Source organism: Scyliorhinus torazame, chromosome 30 (assembly GCF_047496885.1).
Source record: "Scyliorhinus torazame isolate Kashiwa2021f chromosome 30, sScyTor2.1, whole genome shotgun sequence".
Classification (NCBI taxonomy): Eukaryota; Metazoa; Chordata; class Chondrichthyes; order Carcharhiniformes; family Scyliorhinidae; genus Scyliorhinus; species Scyliorhinus torazame.
This window is the reverse complement of record NC_092736.1, coordinates 9,408,842-9,424,429: the sequence shown is the minus strand read 5'-3', so window position 1 is coordinate 9,424,429 and position 15,588 is coordinate 9,408,842. Positions and strand designations below refer to the sequence as shown.

The following is a 15,588-nucleotide window of genomic DNA, read 5'->3' as shown; positions in this document are numbered from 1 at the left end:
TGCACTGACCCGGACATCACACTGTCGCCCTGGTTAGATTGTCTCAGTAGTTTGAAAAGGAAAACATAAACGTGGGCGTGTGACAAGTGTAAAAGGAACATTTATTGAAGCTTTCCCGTTGGTGTAACAAGGAAAGGCTTTGCCTACTGCAGCAATGAGCTACACAGGGCATTTACTGACTTTGGAAACTACCCTGCAGCAAAGTGTATTCATCCAGAACCAGGTCCCAGGTTGATTCCAGAGTGTGAAATACTTTCACACCAGGTGAACTGTGAATAGTTTTGGTCCCCTTATCAATAGAAAGATAGACTGTCATTGGAGGGAGTCCAGAGAAGGTTCACTAGGCTGACCCCAGGAATGGAGGGAGTTTCTTATGAGGAGCGGATGAGTAGGTTGGGCCTGTGCGCATTGGAGTTTAGAAGAATGAGAGGTGACCTAATTGAGACATCAGGATTCTCAGGGGGTTTGACAGGGTCAATGCTGAGATGTTGTTTCCCCTTGTGGGAGAGTCTAGGACCAGAGGGCAGAATCTCAGAGTAAGGGAGTCGCCCATTTAAGACAGAGATGAGGAGGAATCTCTTCGCTCAGGGTGGTGAATCTGTGGAATTCTTTACCACAGAGAGTTGTAGAGGCTGGGTCATTAAGTATGTTCAGCCTGAGAAAGACATTTTTTTTTGTGTGTGTGAATCTCAGCCTTTATCTGAGCTCATACACACAAATTTCAGAAAGTAAAAAACAAAAAAAGATGGCGGAAAGTAAAAGTATAAATTTGACACAAAAATCTGCTCCATATCATGAACTCCATTGTTATCAATGAACCAGACTGTAAAGGAGGGAACATTCAGAATAAATCGTTTTTTAACTTCTTCAGGAGCTCCACTGCCTCTTCACGTGTGAGATCTGGTTTATAGTATCGGTCCAAGATACTGAGTGTCAGAAAAGCTCCATATCCATGAGCAGCAAATGGAGCTTTTGCCAGAGCTGCGAGGTAGTCCATATAATACAGTGCAGGGCCCTCTTGCTCATCGCAGCCAGCTAAAAGCATATTCACATGGGAGGGTGTCCGACTTCGGAGGTACTCTGCCAGGGTTTTGCGAGTGAAGTTGGCAGCTGCTGAAGGGGACAGTTCATTACCATTTCTCATTTTGTAAAGCTGTACATTTTTCTGAATGTACTCTGCAAATTGGACGGTGACTCCAGCTTCTCCAACACATAGCAGCAGGATCTTCTCACTCAGTTTAAACATTTTATCATAATCGTGTTTCATGGCGACGATGCTGCTGGCTGCCACTCTGTCCGACGACACCAGCACGAAATCGCTGCCCTGTATTCCTATCAAGTACTCCGTGGCGGGGCAGCTCGATCAAAAACCGGGATTCCCACACAGCAGCACCGCGCCTGAGACAGCAATTCCCAGAAAGACAGATTTTTAATCAGCACGGGAATCAAGGGTGATAGGGATCTGGTGGGAAAGTGGAGTTGAGGATTATCACATCAGATCAGTCATGATTTAATTGAATGGTGGAGCAGACTCGACTCGATGGGCCGAATGGCCTACTTCTGCTCCGACATAGAATCCCTAGTGCAGAAGGAGGCCATTCGGCCCATCGAGTCTGCATTGAACCTCTGAAAGAGCACCCTACCTAAGCTCAATTCGTCCACCCTATCCCCGTAACCCCACCTAGGGGCATTTAGCATGGCCAATCTACCTAATCTGCACATCTTTGGACTGTGGGAGGAAACCGGAGCACCCGGAAGAAACTCACGCAGACATGGGAAAAAGTGCAAACTCCACACAGTCAGCTGAGGTCGGAATCGAACCTGGGTCCTTGGCGCTGCGAGGCAGCAGTGCTAACCACTGTGCCACCCTATGGTCTTAGTCTGAATCCAGTTAACATTGAAGCCTGGTTTAACAAATGCTCTGATTGTCTTTTGCAGATGTCTCCTAGATACTTTGAGAGTGGATGTTCCCAAGTCCCTGCACCAATGTATCCCAGTTGACAAGCAGTGTTCTTTCTGTGTAAAGTTTGATTTAAGGCCAGACAATGATGGAGGCCTTTCTTTTAAAAAAAATAAATTTAGAATACCCAATTCATTTTTTTTTTCCAATTATGGGGCAATTTAACATGGCTAATCCACCTACCCTGCAGATCTTTGGGTTGTGGGGGCGAAACCCACGCAGACACGTGGAGAATGTACAAACTCCACATGGACAGTGACCCAGAGCCGGGATCGAACCTGGGACCTTGGTGCCGTGAGGCTGCAGTGCTAACCCACTGCGCCACCGTGCTGCCCATGGAGGCCTTTCCGACCATGATCTGAAGCTATATAGGGCTCAGTCTGGCAGTGCAGACGCTTCTTGATAATAGTGCCATTCGGAGGTATTTCATGTTCACCTGGCAGGGCAGATGGGGCCTCTTTTTAATATCTGACCTGAGGAAGAACATCTCAGACAGCGCAGCACTCCCCCAGTACTGCAGTTGGAGCGTAAGCCTAGATTGTGCGGTTTCTGGAGTGTGGGTTGAATTCACAATTTACTAATAAAGAGGAGAGCGTGCTACCCTCTGAGCCATGCACAGTTAGACCATCGCAGACAGCACTGACAATAAGAGAGAGTAGACCAATGCCGTTATCTTTGAAAATGACCCAGGACCTCCTTTATACTGCTGTCAGAGCTTCAGGAATCTTCGGTCAGGCCAACTATTTAGACCCTGGTTTCACATCATTACTAAATGCGCGTTGCAGGAATCTCATCGAAAGTGACTCAAAATATACACATTAATTATTCAGTTAAAAATAGCTTTATTAAATGCTTTAGCAAGTACGTTATCCAGAACTGCAATGACCTCGTATTCATCTCCCTGATCGTACAATGTTAGGAGATCCTCACAGTCCAATTAGATCACATTATAAGTATCTGCAAGGCATCATTATTGGATTTAAAACTCTTGGTATATTTCTATCTCTTTCAGAAGCACTTTGTAATTGCTCTCTATTAACCCAGAGGGAGGTATTAGGATATTTAAAATAGACATGCTATTTCTGGGGGAAATGCTTTGAAGTGGAAGGCAGCAGTTTTTCCAATTCAAGTGACATCCATTCCGGGTTTCAATTTTTGGCCAGTGCTTAAGAGCAAATATTCGTACTCATATCCCGGGGGGAGGAGTTTGGGGAGCGAATGAATATTCAGGGTTTCTGTTCCTCTACATCTGCGGACACTGGGTAAAGAGGATTGACTTTGGCTGTGATTTGCTCCATGGGCGAGAAGCCTACAAACACTCAGCAAGTGTTACCCATGTCCTGAGAGCACAGACTGCCTCCCAAAAGGAGGAGGAAAGAGCTGCCACCCAGGCTTTGCCCTCTTCCAGACCCTTCCTTCAGGCAGAAGATACAGAAGTCTGAAGAGCTGCACATCCAGAGATAGGAACAGCTTCTTCCCCACAGCTACAAGACTCCTCAACGACTCCCCCTCGGACTGACCTGTTCCCTGTAAGAACACTATTCACGACACCCTATGCTGCTCTTGCTCATGATGTGGAGGTGCCGGCGTTGGACTGGGGTGATTTAATGTCCATGGTTGAGATTGCATTGTCGTTGGGAGGGGGAGGGTCCGTGGCTGGACATTGCTGACTCACAGCCCGTTTTCGGCCAGCTGTTTTTGCCCCTTCCTGGCAGGGACTGTTCCACTTTCTCCTCACTGGCCCCATGCTGGTGCTCAGTGCCACCACTAGGACCAAGGATAGGGGGATTGACACAGCTTACTCATACGCTCAGCATCTCCCCACTTACCTCTTAAACTGATCAGTAAAACAAACAGATGTTTTCCTTTAATTTTGAAACTTCTTGTTAGCCACACTCCAGGCTGACCCCTCAGTCCAGTACTGGGGGAGTGCTGCACAGTCTGACATCTCATCCAAAAGCCAATACTTCCATCAGCGCAGTATGGCACTTAAGGGCCAGTCTGGACTATATACTCTAATCTCTGGAGTGGAGAGTCGAAAGGACTCCGAAATGACAGCACGATCCATTGTGCCAGTCCTGAAAAGATGGAAATTACGGAGATCCCCTGAGTTACATGGGTTTCTGCATAAAAGATTTGCATTTCATGTAGTGCCTTTCACGATGTTCCAAAGTGATTTACAGTCAATGAAGTATTTTTGAGGTGCGGTGCAATTTAGCAAAGAGCACTGCATCTCTCTCCCCTCCCTTTAACTTCCTCACCAGATGATGCTACTTGCTGCTGATGGGTGGAATCACTGACTTTCAGTTCCTCGCCCCAAATGGCCATTGTACATTTGTGGATTGGGTCAGTGGGGTATCTGGGAGAGCAATCCTAGCCAACTCTGATGCTGTCGCAATCAATGCCCACTGAGGCACACTTCCCAACTGGATAACCAATGCCTTGGGATCACTCACGGAGAGCGACAACCAGCTGCCAGGAACGTTTAAAAAAAATTGACACAAAGGTTTTCCGACAGCCTCACAAATAGTTTTGCATTCTACTAAATCCTGGGGTCAGTCAGTGACTCAATCTGACTCACACACACACACACACGATAATAAAAATAAAGTTTGCTGACCATGCAGGGTTATTTTTTGCCTACGGATACAGACTCTGGCAAAACTATGGTGTTTGTCCCCATGGAATGACCAACACATCCTCAAGTGCAGTTAGGAAATGTGTCAGCCCTGTGACACATGCGTCCTGAGAGATTTCCTGCAGCTTGGCTTTCTTCTCCTCACCACCCCCCCCCCCCCCCCCACCACCACACTCTTCTCCCTCCTCACCCAACCCCACAACCCCCACCATTAAAACATTCTTCAGGTTTCCTGGCAACGGAAAGCACGGCTTAAAAAAATTCAATTGCAGTCTGACCACAGGAAACAACTGCAGCGGAACAGGAAGTAACCGCGGTCAATTACTTACACCGTTGCAAGATGCTCCCTGTCCAAAGCTCGGCTGAAAACTATCCCATTTTATATTGGTTTGATTTAAAAAAAAAATTTAAATTTAGAGTACCAAATTCACTTTTTCTAATTAAGGGGCAATTTAGCGTGGCCAATCCACCTACCCTGCACATCTTTTGGGTTGTGGGGGTGAAATCCACGCAAACACGGGGAGAATGTGCAAACTCCACACGGACAGTGACCCAGAGCCGGGATCGAACCTGGGACCTCAGTGCCGTGAGGCAGCAGTGCTAACCCACTGCGCCACCGTGCCGCCCTTAGTTTGATAATTTATGCGGTGACTGAGAATTCCACACACCTTTCCACTCCAGTTGGCAACCCACCCGGAGTCTCCTGGAGCCCCCAGTGATTCACGATGAAATCTCCTGCACTCTATGGAGAGCAGCACCCTTAAAATAAAATCACTGGGACATTATGGCAAAATTGTGATTTCTTCATTTTCAATTTTTTAACATATAAATTTAGAGTGCCCAATTGTTTTTTCCAATTAAGGGCAATTTAGCGTGGCCAATCCACCTACCCTGCACATCTTTTAGGTTGTGGGGACGAGACCCACACAAACACGGGGCGAATGTGCAAACTCCACACGGACTGTGACCCGGGGCCGGGATCGAACCTGGGACCTCGGCGCAGTGAGGCAGCAGTGCTAACCACTGCGCCACCCCTTCTTCATTTTCTTTGAAAAGTTTTTTTTAATAAATGTTTTTTATTGGATATTTGAACAGAATATATTTGCCGTTGTGTACACAGGCTATGATATATCTGTTTGTGCCGGAGAGACAATTCCGGAGGGCACTCCTCGAATGAATCGGGTGCCGCTGTTGCCCCTTGCTTCTCCCGGACGGATCTCGCCACTTCTTTGAAGAGTTTTATCTCTTAATTATAAAAATGCTGGAGATGGAGGAGGGGTTATTTAATTGGAAAATGAAGGTCAAAAGGTGTTGAGATAAAACCTCCAGGAATATGTTGAAGCAGAGTTGGCAGTGCTGCCTTTGACACAGAACCAACACAGAGGAGGAAGGATTTGCAGGGGTACAGAGAAAAGGCCAAGGAGTTGCTCTTGCAGAAAACTGCTGCATAAACGATGGGCTGAATGGCCTCCTACTATGTTGTACCTATTCCACGAGATGATGAACAATGCACTTGAATCAACTTAAAACAACTTCAAGCAAATGTGTGCAATTTTGATAAAAAGATCTTCCCGTCAGCTAGAGCATTATTAGGGCGGCATGGTGGCACAGAGGTTAGCACTGCTGCCTCCCAGCATCAGGGACCCGGGTTCAATTCCGACCTCAGGTGACAGTCTGTGTGCAGTTTGCGCTTTCTCCCAGTGTCTTTAATTCCAGATACCGTGCTGCCAGTTTCACTGTCAGTAAAAGCCTTTTTTTTTAACAAACAATTTTATTGAGGTAGTTTTTGGCATTGTAAACATAGATAACAAAAATGTGCAAACATCAATTAAAACCAATACTTCAATCAAACCATACTGCACATGCCCGCTCCTCTTCCCTAGACACTACCCGCCTAATTATCCCTCCTGCTCTACTCTAATATCCACCCCCCCCGCCCCCGGCCGACGTTCACTCTCCTGCGAAGAAGTCGATGAATGGTTGCCACCTTCGGGCGAACCCCAGTACAGATCCCCTCAAGGCAAACTTAATTTTTTCCATACCCAGAAAACTTGACATGTCCGAAAGCCATAGTTCGGTCTTCGGGGGTTTTGAGTCTCTCCATGCCAAAGGCCAGCGGTAGGGGAGCCGTGACCAGGGCTGCCAAACTGGTGCCCCTGCACGAAGCCACCTCCACTCGCTCCCAGATAGACCCCGTACCCACCATCCACTTCCTTATCATGGCTATGTTAGTCGCCCAGTAGTACTTGATCAGACTCGGCAATGCCAGTCCCCCCTCGCTGCGGCTCCTTTTGAAGCATCGCCTTCTTCACCCGCGGGGATTTTCCCACCCAGACAAAGCTCATGATGATTTTGCCAGTCCTCTTGAAGTAGGACCGTGGGATAAAGATCGGGAGGCACTGGAAGATTAACAGAAATCTAGGGAGGATTGTCATCTTTACAGTCTGCACCCTCCCCGCCAGTGACAGCGGGAGTGCATCCCATCTCCGAAACTCCCTCTTCATTTGTTCCACCACCCTAGTCAAATTTAACTTATGCAACCTGCCTCAGTCTCGTGCCACCTGTATCCCCAAGTACCGGAAACATTCCTCCACCAGCCTAAATGGCAGCTCCTTCAGTCTATTCTCCTGGCCCCTTGCCTGCACCACAAACATCTCACTCTTGGCCATATTTAATTTGTACCCTGAAAACCGGCCGAACTTCCTCAATGTTTCCAGTATATTTTCCATCCCGGCCAGTGGGTCCGACACGTACAGGAGCAGGTTGTCCGCATAGAGAGAGACCCTATGTTCCACCCCCACCCCCCCCTAGTCATTCCCTTCCACCCCTTTGCAGCTCTCAATGCCATCGCCAACGGCTCTATGGCCAGCGCGAACAGCAACAGGGAGAGTGGGCACCCCTGCCTGGTCCCGTGGTGTAGTCTGAAATAATCTGACATTATCCTGTTCGTCCTAACGCTAGCTTTTGGGGCCTGGTACAATAGTCTGACCCAACTAACCAGTCCCTCCCCGAACACAAACCGTCCAAGTACCTCCCACAAATAGCCCCACTCCACCCGGTCGAAGGCCTTCTCAGCATCCATTGCCGCCACTACCTCCACCTCCTTGCCCGTCGTGGGCATCATGATCACATTAAGCAATGTTCTCAAGTTAGCTGTCAGCTGCCTGCCTTTCACAAACCCTGTCTGATCGTCCCCAATCACCTCCGCTACGCAGTCCTCAATTCGCCAGGACCTTGGCATCCACATTGATCAGGGAGATTGGCCTGTATGACCGCAGGATTCCGGATCCTTGTCCCGCTTCAGTATCAGCGAGATAGTGGCTTGCGACATCGTCGGTGGCAGGGTCCCTCTGTCCCTTGCCTCATTAAAAACCCTTGTCAGGACCGGTCTCACTAACTCCGAGAACGTCTTGTGACTCATCACTCCAGCGCCCCCTTGTCTCACTTTCATTGTTTCCCCGACCTCATCTCCCCACTCCCCAGCACACCATCCCCCACTCCGACCCACTGGAGCAGTCTCACTAAGATGGGAAAGATCAAACAAGATGTAAACATCAAACAGCACCGCGAGGCTGCTCCAGGTACAATACAGTTCCAGCTGTCTACACAGAAAAGTGTTAACACACGTCCCTTTCTGAACACCAAAAAAAAATATATATATATATAACACCGCAATAACCCAGTACCTGTACATCCCCCATCCGAAACAAACATAAAAACCATAGACATAAATGAAACAAAAGCCCCCAACCAACATCTTTAATCCACATTGCTGACCGGCCACCCTTTTGTTACAATACAGGCCCCAGCGCACTCGGAGAGCCCAACAAAAGGTACACAACAGAAGAAAAAAAAAGGAGAGAAAAAAAAAACAGAAAAAAGGGAAAAGGCCATTCGAAAGGGCGGGGGGGTGGGGGGTGGGGGGAATACCCTCCCCCCACATCCCCCACAGGCAAAAACTGCCCACAAAAAATACACCACAAGGCACCTTTAAAGCAGTAAACAGTCGACCTGCAGTCCAGGCACAGTAGGCGTCCCTTCAACCAGTAATTCTCGGACCCTAGCTTGCGTCCGTGGGTCCTTTTTTCGAGGCCAGCCCCTGATCCCTCACAAAGTCCATCGCTTCTTCGGGCTCGGAGAAGTAGTGGTGTTGGCCCTGATGCGTAACCCAAAGACGGGCCAGAAAGAGCAGACCAAACTTCACGTGCTTTTTGAACAACACCTCCTTAACTTGTTTATCATAGAATTATCATAGAATTTACAGTGCAAAAGGAGCCCATTCAGCCCATCGAGTCTGCACCGGCTCTTGGAAAGAGCACCCTACCCAAGGTCAACACCTCCACCCTATCCCCATAACCCAGCAACCCCACCCAACACTAATGACAATTTTGGACACTAAGGTCAATTTATCATGGCCAATCCACCTAACCTGCACATCTTTGGACTGTGGGAGGAAACCGGAGCACCCGGAGGAAACCCACGCACACGGGGAGGATGTGCAGACTCCGCACAGACAGTGACCCAAGCCGGAGTCGAACCTGGGACCCTGGAGCTGTGAAGCAATTGTGCTATCCACAATGCTACCGTGCTGCTCGCCGCCTGGCCACCTCCTGGCTTAGGTCCTGGTATATGCGAAGGACACTGTTATTCCACGTGCTGCTCTTAGCGCTCTTTGCCCACTGCAGCACCTGCTCCTTCTCCACAAACCTGTGGAACCCAACCACCATCGGACAGGGAGGACCCCCCCGGACGCACCTGCCTCGCCTGTACCCTGTGTGCCCCCTCCAGCTCCGGCGGTCACGGACAGGCTTCAGCCCCCATCAGCTACATCAACAGGTCCGCCACGAACGCTGTGGCATCAGCTCCCCCCGCCCCCTCCGGGAAGCCGATGATCCTCAGAATTTATCTACGGGCTCTATTTTCCAGCTCCTCCACTCTGTCCAGCAGTCTTCTCTGTCTCTCCTTCAACCCGTCGACTTCTAGCGCAGCAATCGTCTGCGCGTCCGCCTGCTCCTCCACCGCCTCCCCCAGCTCCTTAACTTTTCGTCCTGGGCATCCAGTCTCTGGTTCAGCTGATCCACTGCCTTCTGAAGTGGGTCCAAGTTATCCCGCTTCAACGACTCAAAACTGCTCTTTATCACCTGCAGCATGTTTTCCAGCGCCTGCTGGATCGCCGGGTCCGAGGTCCACAGGTCCGCCATCTTTGCTCCCGGGTCAGCTTCTCCTGCACCTTGCCTTTGTCCCTTCCTCTCCCGTTTGCGCTGCTTTCTGCTCTCCCGCAGTTCCATGCAGCTCTGCTCGCTCCTTAGCCCCCCCGTGGCCATCCTTTCACAGCCCCGCAAAACCGGGGAACCAGGTCCTCAAATCCCGCCGGAGTGAGAGCCCCCGAATGTGCGGCTCACTCACTCATTGCCGCCACCGGAAGTCAGTAAAAGCCTTTTTAACCTGAATATTATTTTCTCATTCCCTGCCTTTTCTTATGTAAATGAGAGGCTGTTGTAACTAAAGTTAAAACTCAGTCTTCAAAGCTTTCAAAAAGCTGGAGAAAAAACATTTCCAGGATTCCGGAAAGTGCATAAATCATTCCCTTAGACATTGGGAAATCTCAATGAAGGCCCAAGGCACCCAAAAAGAGTAGAAGAAAAGTTGCATTAAATATTAATGTTTCAATGTTGATGATATTGCATTATGTACGCCTGTTGAATATAAAAGTTGACCATGGGAGGCCAGGAGAAATATACAATGCAGGGAAGAAAGAGCATGTGGGTTGGCAAATTTGGAACAACAACTTATGTTCATATAGTACCTTTAACATGGGCGGCACGATGACATGGTGGTTAGTACTGCTACCTCACAGCGCCAGGGACCTGGGTTCGATTCCAGCCTTGGGTGACTGTGTGGAGTTTGCATTTTCTCCCCATGTCTGTGTGGATTTCCTCCGGGTTTCTTACCGCAGTCCAAAGATGTGCAAGTTAGGTGGATTGGTTATGATCAATGCACGGGGCTACAGAGTATGTCGGGGGATTGGGCCCAGGTAGGGTGAGCTTTCGAAGGGCCAGTGCAGACTTCAAGGGCCGAATGCCCTCCTTTTGTACTGTAGGGATTCTACAGTATCTAACACAATGCAAGATCCCAAGGCGGTTCACAGGAATAAAGAATGACACGGAGCCACATAAAGCAATATTAGGTCAGGTTACTAAAATCTTGGTTCAAGGATGTAGATTTTTAAAAATAAATTTAAAGTACCAAATTCATTTTTTCCAATTAAGGGGCCATTTAGTGTGGCCAATCCACCTACTCTGCACGTCTTTTGGGTTGTGGGGGCGAAACACACGCAGACACGGAGAGAATGTGCAAACTCCACACAGGCAGTGACCCAGAGCCGGGATTGAACCTGGGACCTAGGCGCCGTGATGCTGCCGTGCTAACCACTGCGCCACCGTGCTGCCCGGGATGTAGATTTTCAGAAGAGGTCGTAAAGGAGGAAAGTGAGGTGGAGAGGTGTAGGGAGGGAACTCCTGAGTATGGGGCCAACGCAGCTAAAGGCATGGCTGCTAGTCGTGCAGCTATTATGATTGGGAATTCACAAGAGGCCAATATCTGAGGAGTGCAGATATCAAAGGGCTTTGGAGGGAAGGAAAGATAAGAGAAACAGTAACTCTAAAGGTGATAACAGAGAGGAATGCTGCAGGAGAGGGAGAGGATCGGGGAGGCGGAGGAGAAGGAAGGAGGGAGGGAAGGGTGAGGAGAGGAGGGGAAGGTCTGGGAACTGGAGGCATTTGAAATATCTATCAAATCACTACAAGAAGTATTTAAAAAAGATGAAGCATTGTAACTGGCAGCCACTGCATTATCCTTCGACAACACACTCGGGAGTGAATGTCAGAGACTGGTTAAATGCCATCTAGTCAATCCCCTCTAAAAGCTTTTACTAATTCAACTTTATTTGGGAGAACTTTTATGCTTTATTAGTATATTCCAACTGCTTAATGTGTACTGATCACATCAGACAATTGGAATGTCATCACTGCTGTTTACAAAAAAAATCAACCAGCTTCTTCCCACAAAATTATTTTCCTGGAATATATCAGTAACATATAAATGTTTGAGTGTTATTCTCATATTGCATGTGACCATGCTGTGGAAAATTATGAAAATCCATTCCTGCACGGAGACATACTGCCATTGATTTAGAGCAGGCAATTTAACAGTTCAAAAGTGAACACTTTCGATGATGTAAGTGGTAAGGAAATAACTTTATGGGTCAGGCAAACAAATTACTCAAAGCTTGCTGGATATCCAGAAAGTCCCATGTTCAGGGTGCTACTTTAGATGACCTCAGTTGCAGTTTCAGACTCTGAAAAGCTTACAAAAAGCCATTTCTGCTCTTTAAAAGGTATGTGGAAAGTCTGGAATTAGCCTGAATAATGGAAAGCAGCCAAGCATTTCCAATTCGATTGATTCTCCGGCAATGGGCGGCCTGCGGTTGCGGCTGCTTTACCTCTTGCGTAAAGTGTTGAATTTCTCAGAACTTCAAGAATTCTGAATCCAAGTCTATGAAATTAACAATAGTGCTTATTACCCGTAATACCCAGAATGACTTGGTACCATCCAGACTAGAACATTCTGGGCTAACATGTAACTTGAATATCCAAATATCAATTCACTTGCCTTCTACTGTGGCCAATAACTTATTGAAAGGAACCCACATCTCTTTGACAGTGCATCTCAACCTCTGTGCTGGGGACCCTCATGGATATTGAGTTAATCATCTTAACCACTTGAACATGCTTGTGGGTTTCGCCCCCACAACCCAAAGATGTGCAGGCTAGGTGGATTGGCCACGCTAAATTGCCCCTTAATTGGAAAAAATGAATTGGGTACTCTAAATTTGTAAAAAAACAATTTAAAAAAATCTTATCCACTTGGCCATAGCTACTCTCCATTGATACGGACAACTGGGAGACAGTTGCCAACGGCTGTGACCTCTGGAGTCTGACTGTTTGAAGGGTCAATGAAAGAGACGAGGAAAAACGAAGAGCTCAACTGGCCCAAAGAAAACAGAGGCCAATGAATACTGCACCTTCTCAGCTCAATATCTTCCTCAGTAGCAAATATGGCGGTCAGACATGCCAAGAGTGGGTCTCCTGCTCAACACGAGGCAATGCTTAACACAGAGTTGACCACTGGGGCACAACCATTTCACAAGACTGCCAAGCCTTCCCATTGGATGGCAAGTCTCTTCTATTTGATCAACATTTTCAGAGTAATGCTTGGGTGCTGCTTGTGAGCAACCTTTGCTTCTCCTGTGGGCTTTGCTAATGAATATGTTTCTCGGTCTCCTACCATAATGCACTCATCCAGGAGGTGGCGGCATTTGGGGTGCGACTTGGCTCTTACACTTTATCTTACTCTCCAGCATTATTTGGGTTGGGCGATTAGTCTCTGCTGGTTGAATTTAGGATTCATCCCATTGCTGAAGTGGTGCAGGTCAAGGGAACATTCCCAAGGGCACTTCTCTGGCAAGTCAAGATTGCATCAAGTAGCATAGCTGGTCCGTGGCACTTTTCCTTCAAATGGAATGCTGGATAAGGCCAACACAGCTTGCTTGAATGGAAATTTATTGCACCCAAGTGTCATATTCTGGGCTGAATTCACTGCTTACTTAAGGATCTGAAAATGTAGTTTTCCAAGTCTTGCCTGGTGAAGCAGGGTACTATCTGCTGAGGAAAAATGCAGACTTTATGCACGACTGGTCCTCTCTTCACGTTAACTTGCTTGAGCTCAAAAAAGCGGGTTTCTGTACAAACAACCACTCATATATCCACCTTTAAAATAAGAAAACTTTACAAGCCCAAGGTGCTTCACGGAGGGGGGGGGGGGGGGGGGGGAGGGAGGCATAATGAAACAAAACAAGATATCATCCCACATAAGGAGATATTAGATCCGATGACTAAACGTGCAGTTAAAGATTTAGGTTTTAAAAAGTGGTTCACAAGAGGAATGTGAGGTACAGAGGCAGAGAGATGTAGAGCGGAAACTCCATACTTGAAAGCCTAGGCAGCTGACGGCACCACCACCATTGGTGGAGGAATTAAAATAAGGGATATGCAGGGGCCTCACGACGCCGAGGTCCCAGGTTCGATCCCGGCTCTGGGTCATTGTCCGTGTGGACTTTGCACATTCTCGCCTTGTTTGCGAGGGTTTCGCCCCCACAACCCAAAGATGTGCAGGGTAGGTGGATTGGCCACGCTAAATTGCCCCTTAATTGGAAAAAATGAATTGGGTACTCTAAATTTATAATTTTTTTTAAAAATCAGGGATATGCAAGAGACCAGAACAAGAGAAGTGCAGAGATCTTGGAGGGGTGTGGGGCTGGAGGTGATTACAGAGGTTGGGAGAGGCGAGACCATTGAGGGATTTGAAATCAAGCGTGAGAATTTTAAAATCAAAGACTTTGATTAAGCAGGAGCCAACATAAGTCAGCATTAGGATCTTGTAGTGAGCGAGTCCCCTGAATTACGATTGCATGAAGCAAAGAGACAAATATAGTTATGGCTGCACCATGACTTTGGAGTGATTTAGCAAATAGTGTCCAACTCTCCACCCCGTCCTTTTCTGCTGGCAACAAGAAAGGATGGATTTAAATATTCAGTCCCCCCTACTGTGTATTCGATCATTTTTATGATTGCTGGAAATATGGAACACTGCTGGCTAGCAAGAGTTATTGGGTTCAGCCCAATATTGCTGGAGACAATTTAGGCTCATTTCCTCCAGCCTACTCATTTCTTCACTCCCATTTCAAGAAGCTTAGGCTAGTTGCAGCAACAATTTATCCATGGCCACTCTGATAGCTTAGTGCCAAAGAACTGCCTATCTCACGCAGTGTTTCGTCTGCACCAAGTAACATGGACAAGAACGTGGAAAATTCCATTTCAAGTCTATAATAGGTCAGGTTATCTCAACCAGAGGACCAGTTGACTTGCTGCAACTAGCTTAAGCTTCTTGAAATGGGAGTGAAGAAATGAGTAGGCTGGAGGAAATTAGCCTGAATCTCCAGAGGTGGCCACTGCTGGCATTGCAACCTGATACGACCAGCAGTGGCAACAGGCCTAGAAATGAAGCAAAGTGGAGTGGGATTCGCGAGGCAGGCACAGGCCTGGTTGGCAAGGAGGGTTGGAGGGAGGAAAGCAACTGAAGCTCACCCACCACGCCCTTTCCTCCCGATTCAATGGCCCCCCACCTCTTATCCATTTCTGTGACATTTTTCTTCCCCACGCAAAGGCAGCATTAGACTAAGTGGCAATGTTCCACCCATGGTTATGATGTGTGTAGAAACAAGACTGGGCTTATCTGTGATGCCCACAATAGTTGAGCAGCCTGACAGTAGTCACTGTTTAAAATTCACATGAGGAACCATGGCTTGGGCAAGATGCCAGAGGGTAGCTGGTTAAGGTGCCAACTCTGCAGGATTAGCCTGGAACCTCCAGGAAACTGCTATATGCAACCCTGGAGACAAGTCTTTGGGACGTTAAAAAGGATTGGGTTTTGTTTTGTAATTTTCTTTGAAGATTTCTCTTTATCAGATATAAAAATGTTGAAAATGGGGAAAATGATTGACATCATCCAATTGGGTAATGAATCTTTTTGTTTATCAATTGGTGTAGGAAGGCAGCACGGTAGCACAGTGATTAGCACAGTTGCTTCACAGCTCCAGGGTCCCGGGTTCGATTCCCTGCTTGGGTGACTGTGTGTGCGGAGTCTGCACGTTTTCCCCGTGCCTGCGTGGGTTTCCTCCGGGTACTCCAGTTTCCTCCCACAGTCCAAAGATGTACAGGTTAGGTGGATTGGTCATGATAAATTACCCTTAATGTCCAAAAAAAGGTTGGGTGGGGTTATTGGGATAGGGTGGAGGTGTGGGCTCGGGTAGCGTGCTCTTTCCATGGGCCGGTGCAGACTTGATGGGCTGAATGGCCACCTCCTACACTGT

At 47.7% G+C, this 15,588-nt stretch overlaps 1 pseudogene; it reads right to left on the bottom strand.

The window, feature by feature from the left end:
* Positions 1–841: 841 nt before the first annotated feature.
* LOC140404276 (proteasome subunit beta type-2 pseudogene) lies at positions 842–1,387 on the bottom strand (annotated as a pseudogene).
* Between the last annotated feature and the right edge of the window lie 14,201 nt (positions 1,388–15,588).